The sequence below is a fragment of the Meriones unguiculatus genome, chromosome 15, assembly GCF_030254825.1.
Source record: "Meriones unguiculatus strain TT.TT164.6M chromosome 15, Bangor_MerUng_6.1, whole genome shotgun sequence".
In the NCBI taxonomy this organism is placed as follows: domain Eukaryota; kingdom Metazoa; phylum Chordata; class Mammalia; order Rodentia; family Muridae; genus Meriones; species Meriones unguiculatus.
Genome location: NC_083362.1, coordinates 6,932,623 through 6,940,367, shown reverse-complemented (window position 1 = coordinate 6,940,367; position 7,745 = coordinate 6,932,623).

The window sequence follows — 7,745 nt, the reverse complement described above, 5'->3', positions numbered from 1 at the left end:
CAGTCTGTTCCTTTAGCGAACCCTGACTAATTATAAGCACAAACACGTACTTGAAAGTAAATCTTAATATAATGTATAATAGATAACACCTTTATACCGATTGGAAAGCCCTTCCTAAGGACTTCAGCTTGAACCCCCAGCACTCGCATAAAAGCTGGGCGTGGCCATGTACACCTGTAACCCTGGCTCTGAGGACAGGGAGACAGGAGCATCCTGGGGACTCACTGGCCACCCAGCCTAGCAGAATCAGTAAACTCCGGGTTCAGTGACAAACCCTGCCTCAGAGAGGTGGAGAGTGGCCAGGCAGTGATGGTGCACACCTGTGATCCCAGCACTCGAGGGCTGAGGCAGCTGGATCTCTGTGAGTTCGAGGCCAGCCTGGTCTACAGCTCGAGTTCCAGGACAGCCAAGGCTACACTGAGAAACCTTGTCTCAAATAAACCAAAATAAAGAAAAAAAAGTGGAGAGTGATTAAGGAAGATCATGTCCTCTGTCCTTTATACACACATGCTTGGGACACACACATATCCATCTTACATACACAGAGAGAGAGAGAGACAGAGAGAGAGAGAGAGAGAGAAAATGATAGAGAAGGAAAAGAAAGGATAACCACCTTCAAATCAAGGCCCTGATATCCTACAGCAGAGTGGGAATGAAAAGGAAAACCTTTCCCTGCCCAACTCCATCTCCAGGGGACCTCACAGACCCAGCCGGAAAACACCACTTCCTGCCTCTGACTATAAGATGCATTATGTCACATGGGGAATGTTCCAAACCCTATTTATGGGAAAAGAGGTAATATTGGAGGCAACGAGGGGGAGGCCAAGTCCTGCCTGGAGCTGGAAGATGCCCAAAGGCGCTGTAGGAAGCCTTGCAGCTCCACGGGGACAGATACTTAGAGCCCTGTCTCCCCGCCTTGGGCATCAGCTCTCATACTTTGAGTCTCCAGTGGCTCTTGTGAGGGACAGTACAGGATGTTCTCATGAATCAGCCCAAATTTGATGAATAATCCCAGAACCAATGCCAAGGTCAAGTTTTGAACCTGAATATGGATTTCATCTGGAGTGTGCTGAGGCCAGTTGGCTGTACTGCTGGAAGCTACAAGTCTGGGCTGCAGCTAAATGAAAGACGGTGTTTCAGATGCTAGCAGCACAGGCCTAGAGTGTTCCAGAGCGTCCCATCGAGGAGCTATGGGCACGGCTCAGGGGTACGGCCCCAGCCCAGCACACACAGGCTGGAATGTAGGAGCTGAGGAAGAAGAGAGATGGGTCTGGAGAGCTGGTTCAGTAGTTAAGGGTCTTAGCCTTCTCACAGAGAACCTGAGTTTGGTTCCCAGCGCCCATGTTGGGAGGCTCACAAGTACCTATGACTCAAGCTCCAGGGACCAATGCCCTCTTCTGGCCACCACAGGCACCTACATCCACATGCACAGCTACACACACACACACACACACTTTTTAAAATAATAAAGTGTGAAAGAAAAATGGGAAAAAATAAATGTTTCAAAAGGAATAAGATGGAGACTTTAAAAACATTTGTTATTACACAAGAAATTGCTTAGGATTCACGACTATGCATTTTGAAATACACAAACTAATGTAAAATCAAGGCAAAGAGAACGTCACTCGCAGTATGTACTGGGTACTCAGCACTGTGCTGATGAACCATTTCCATCCTTGACCCAAAGAAATTCATACACAAAGGGCAGGGTGTGGGGCTCAGTTGCCAGAGTGTTTGCCTAGATTACCTGAAGTCCTGAGTCCCATCGCGAGTACTTCGTAAACACAGCATGGAGGCCCACAGCTGTAATCCTAGCACTTGGGGGAAGAAACAAGAATTACAGAAGCTGAGACCCTGGGTCAAAGAGAAAAGAATTAACTACCTTGTGAGGAATGCAGATATGGTGCACACACCTGCAATCAGTCCTTAGGAGGCTGGGACAGAAGGACCACCAGGTCCGGGACAGCCGAGGCCACAGAAGACGCTATCTGAGAAGAGATTTTGAGGGCCCACATGGCTGAGAGGGTTCAGGTAATTTTACGCCAGCCTTATGATCTGATTTCAAGGACCATGGTGAAAGAGAAGCTACTCCTTCAAGTCTAGGTTTTGTTTCTTTGTTTGTTTATTCAAGACAGGGTTTCTCTGTGTAACCTTGGCTGTCCTGGAACTCACTCTGTAGACCAGGCTGGCCTTAAACTCAAAGATCTGCCCACCTCTGCCTTCCAAGTGCTGGGATCAGTAGTATGTGCCACAACCCACAGCCTGGAAATATGCTTTCTGACCTCTATATTTTCCCTGTGGCTCTTGCACACACATTAAACAAATGTGATTACAATTAAATTTTTTCTTCATAGAACCATGAGCAGTGTAATGCGAAGATACTAATTTCTATAATAAATTCCTGCTGGGTTCTGTGATCTCGGAGAACATATCAGAGGAGTTTTTGCGAGATCCAAGCAGAAGACAGGAAATAGCTACCCTGGCAATTGTTTCATAACAAGCTAAAACAGAAATATTTAACAAAGAGAAGGCCTGGAGTTTATCCCAGCAAACTGTTCTATTTGAACAAGTCTTAAGTGGTGCTCAAAACATCTCTAAGATACTAAATAGCTTGCAAGCTATTTATACATACTCGGTTGTGCCAATCTATCATTAAACGTTGTTCCTTGACAGATCATCTACAAACATGCACGAGGAATCACGGCAGTTCACTAGAATTGAAAGAGACCGGCAGCCCGCACCTTCTACATTCACATGTCCATTCATCATTTGGGATGCACATGTCCCTGTGCCCCAGCAACCGTGTGGAAGTCAGAGGACAACGTTGGGGAGACAGTTCTCTCCTCCCACCACGGGGGTTCTGAGGCTCAAACTCCGTTTGTCAGACTTGGTGGCAAGCCAGTTCACCCATTGAGCCATATTCCTAGAACTTAGACTATTTCCTTAGGGGCCATGGCGATGGCTCAGTGGGTAAGAGTGAAATGACTGGGTCTCCAGAGGGCTGGAGTCTGGCCCCCAGTGCTTTCATCAAGTGGCTCGCAATGACCGAAAAGCCCAGTTGCAGGTGGATCTGACACGTCCGGCATCTGGTGGCCTTGGCACTTCACGCATGCGTGCATGTGCACACACACACACACACACACACACACACACTCAGGCATACACAACAGGGCTGGAGAAATGGCTCAGCTCTAAGAGCACTGGTTGCCCTTGCGAGGTACCAGATTCCCAGCACTCAGGCGATGGCTTACAGTCATCCATAACTCCCATTCCAAGGGATCCAATGCTCCCTTCTCATCTGTGGGCATGGCACACATATGCTGTGGATATAGACATTTGTTTTGGTCCCAGGTGTGGGATGTGGGACTGATTCAGATAGCCCACAGCAGCAGACTATTTGCCTCTCGCGGGCTCTGAGAGGCGCTGTTTGCCTGCTGCAGACAGTTTAAATCTGAGGACTCTGGAGAGAGAATAAATGCCAGGACCCAGACAGTGTGGAGAAGCTCTGAGGACAAGGTGGCGGCTGCTGCTGCTGCTGCTGCTGCTGCTGCTGCTTCCCCCTTCAGCTCCTGTTGCTGTGGATGCAGTGAGACAAGAAGTTGGGGATCTCCGGAAACAAGGATTAGACTGGCTCCAAGGAACCCGACAACCCTAACCAGCAGGAAGCAGCTAAGAGAACTGCGCCCCCTCTCCCACTAACCCTTTCTCTCTCCTACCTGGTGTTGGGGAGTTGGAACAGAGAGAAAAAGATATAACATAAATTAAAAAAATTTAAAAAGTACACCTACACAGGCAAAACACTCATGCACATAAAATAAAGGTAAAATCTTAAAAAAAAAAAAACATATTGCCATGATTCATTCTTGTCTGCTATAAATTTTTTTATTAGTAACATTTTATTAACTCTGTATCCCAGAGTATCCTCCTCCCTCATTCCCTCCCAAACCCTCCCTCCCTCCCTCATCTCCTCCCTGTCCCTTTCCAAGTCCACTGATAGGGGAGGACCTCCTCCCCTTTCATCTGACCCTATTTTATCAGGTATCTTCAGGACTGGCTGCAAAGTCCTCCTCTGTGGCCTAGCAGGGCTGCTCCTCCCTTGGGGGGTGGGGAGGTCAAAGAGCCTGCCATTGAGTTCCTGTCAGAAATAGTCCCTGTTCCCCTTACTATGGGAAACCTGCTATAAATTCTTAATGAGTTATTTCAAACTGCACTTTCGTTCTAATTTGGCAATTTTCATTTTTTTTTTTTTCCAAGACAGTTTCTCTGTGTAGCTCTGGCTGTCCTGGACTCACTTTGTAGACCAGGCTGGCCTTGAACTCAGTGATCCGCATGCCTCTGCCTCCCCAGTGCTGGGATTACAGGTACAGGTGTGCGTTACCATGCCTAGCTAGCAATTTTCATTCTTTCCTATTAATGCTAATGTGTAATACACACATGACATACACACACATAATGTATAATATACATGTATATATATATATATATATATATATATATATATATATAATCTCATGGGACTACAGATAGCTCATTGGTTATGCATTCTTGCAGTTCTTACAGTGGGCTCCAGTTCAGTTCCCAGCACCCTCATCTGGTAGCTCACAACTACCCATAACTCCAATTCCAGGGGATCTGGTGCCTCCTTCTGGGCTTTCTGGGTACCTTCACACACGTGGTATTCACACACACACACACACACACACACACACACACACACACACGAGAGAGAGAGAGAGAGAGAGAGAGAGAGAGAGAGAGAGAGAGAGTCTTAAAGCAAAATAGAATACACAGATGGGAAGGTCAAAACGGCCGAGCCAACTCGGTGTCTGAGGTACTGAGTTCGGAATAATCTATCAGAAGCATGAATCCGTTTCATTGTTTCATTACAGAAAATACACGAACTTTTAGCAACCTGTTCCATCTGCAATCCACATCCTATGTTTGAGCAAATAAGCACAACTATAACTCTTGTGCTTAATGATCTCCTCAGGTATCTATGCCAGTTGTTCGCCTAGCACGCCCACGGGTTCAGTCTCTAATAGTGGATGCACGCACACACATTTTGGTGCACAGAATGTGCCATATAGCTTTATGGATTGATTCCTGAAGCATAAAAAGAACACAAATGGGAAACTGATCAAGAGTGAATTAGATTGGACATGGGCCTGGCAGGACGGTTTAGCAGGTACTTGCAAGCCTAAAGACCTGCATTTGATCCCTGAAAGTTGCACGGTGGAAAGAGAGAACGGACTCTTTCAAAATCCACCCTCCCCCCAAGACGGGTTCTCTGTGTGTAACCCTGGCTGTCTTGGAACTATATAGAGCAGGCTGGCCTCAAACTCAAAGAGATGTGCCTTCCTCTACCTCCCAAAGTGCTGGGATTAAAGGTGTGTGCCACCACCATCCAGCTTCAAAATCCTCTGTTTAAAAAACAAGAAAAAAAAAATCCAGACATGGTGATGTATGCTTGTAATCCCAGCACCCAGGTGGGTGAAGCAGGGTTGCCAAGAGTTCCAGGTCAGTCAGAGCTTTATATATCGAGTTTGTTAAAAAAAAATTACACACGTGCGCGCACACACATATATATATATACACACACACAAACACCACATACACATATGTATATATACATATTTACGCGTCTGATTTCACCATCACTGTCATTACATACATAATTTTACATACGGATGAATAAAATGCTGAGTTTAATTGAAGTGGAGAGAAGAAAGGGAGGAAGGGAAGAAGATAAAAACAGGGAGAAAGAGAGACCTCAAGAAACTAACCCATGGGAAAAAACATGAAGGCTCTTTGGAGGCAGCTCATTTGCCTAGGTGGACACGTGGCTCCCTCTTCTGGCAGGTCCAACCCTTGCATGCAGGGATGCAGAAGGTTCGTCTTCCTAGCTCCAAGTCAAGAAGCTTGCTTGACTCACAGGCCTTTCAGTGGCGTCACCACCACGGCAGCTCCCTGCAACTCACCTTCAGAAAGCTATTTTCTATTGAAACCTTTTTCTGTGATACCTGGGGGTGAAGCCACTGAGGCACACATACTCTGGTCCTCCCAAACACCTTGTTGTGGATCTAACCCAATACCTACTAAAACATTCATTCATTCATTTTGGCTTTTTGAGACAGGGTTTCTCTGTGTAGCCCTGGCTGTGCTGGACTCACTTTGTAGAGCAGGCTGGACTGGAACTCACAGAAACTCCCTGCTTCTGCCTCCAGAGTACTTGGATTAAAGGCATGAGTCACCATGCCCAGCTCTAAAACAATCTTTAAAAACAATTATGCCAGCTGGATTTGGTGGCACACACCTGTAATCCCAGCACATTGGGAGTCAGAGTCAGAACTAGCCTGCTCTACAGAGCTAGTTCCAGGACAGCTAAGGCTAGACAGAGAAATCCTGTCTCCCCCCAAAACAAAACACAAAACTATGCCTAGCTGGATGTGGTGGCACCGACCTTCAACCCAGCTCTTGGGAGGCAGAAGTATGTGCCAACCTCATCTACATGGTGAGTTCCCAGGCAACAAAGGCTGCCATGTCTAATTTTTTTTTTTAATGTCTTCGGGAGCTGGAGAGAGCTCTTAGTGATAAAGAGCACTGGCTGCTTTTCCAGGAGATGTTCAGTTCAGTTCCCAGCACACACATGGAGGCTCCCCTACCCTAACTCCAGTCCAGGGAGCCTCATGACCCCATCTGGCCTGTGTCGTCACCATTATTGGAGACATGGGAGTTGGAGGCCAGTCTGGACTACATGACACCCTGCCTCAAAAGCACGGAGTCTTCATGGGCCTCAGAAAAGCAAGAAAAACTGGTCCTATACCTTATCTTTTCTAAACAAATAGCTCTGAAAACAATCTATTGGGCTGCCGATATGACTCAGCAGGTGGAGGTGCTTGCCAGCAAGCCTGAGTTCACTGTCTGGACCCCGTAGTGAGTACGAGAGAACTCACTACTCCTCAAGTTGTTCCTGGACTCCACCCCTGTGCGATGGCATGTCCGTGTACACATTCACACACCTGTAATGAAAACAAGGTTTAAGAAAACCTTTCTCACGGCTGGAGAGACAGCTCAGAGGTTAGGAGCACTGGCTGCTCTTCGAAGGGTCCTGAGTTCAATGTCCAGCAACCACGTGGTGGCTCACACCATCTGTAGTGAGATCTGGTGCCCTCTTCTGGCCTGCAGGTGTACATGCAGACAGACACTGTATACATAATAAAAACTTTTTTTGAGACTAGTTTACTGTGTGGTCTTGGATAGACTCAAACTCACAGAGATCCACCTGCCTGCCTCTCATGTTCCTGGCTTTCTTCCTCAAATTTTTATTGTACAAATAGACAGCTCTTTAATGAAGGGTTGAGCTTGAAAGTACAAATGAAAACTAAATGTCTCTTAATTGGTATGTTTTGCTAACATATACACACATAATTATAGTGACCTCCACATAAGCACTTGTAACACACTCATCCACACAACAAATGCTTAAAGAGAAACTTAAAGAAATACTTACATGTAAATAGATCGTTCTCATGTGACTTAATTTTACATGGCGGCACAAGCTGTGTATTACACAAGTTGGTGTAAATCCTTGGATACTGAAATTCAGACTGATTGCTCCGACACACCAGAATCACACTGAGCTCTCTACATGAACTGTGTTTATTCACTTACTATTTGTGCATGGAGGCCAGAGGACAACTTGCAGGAACCGGTTCTCACCTTCCAGCATGTGAATTCAGGCTGTC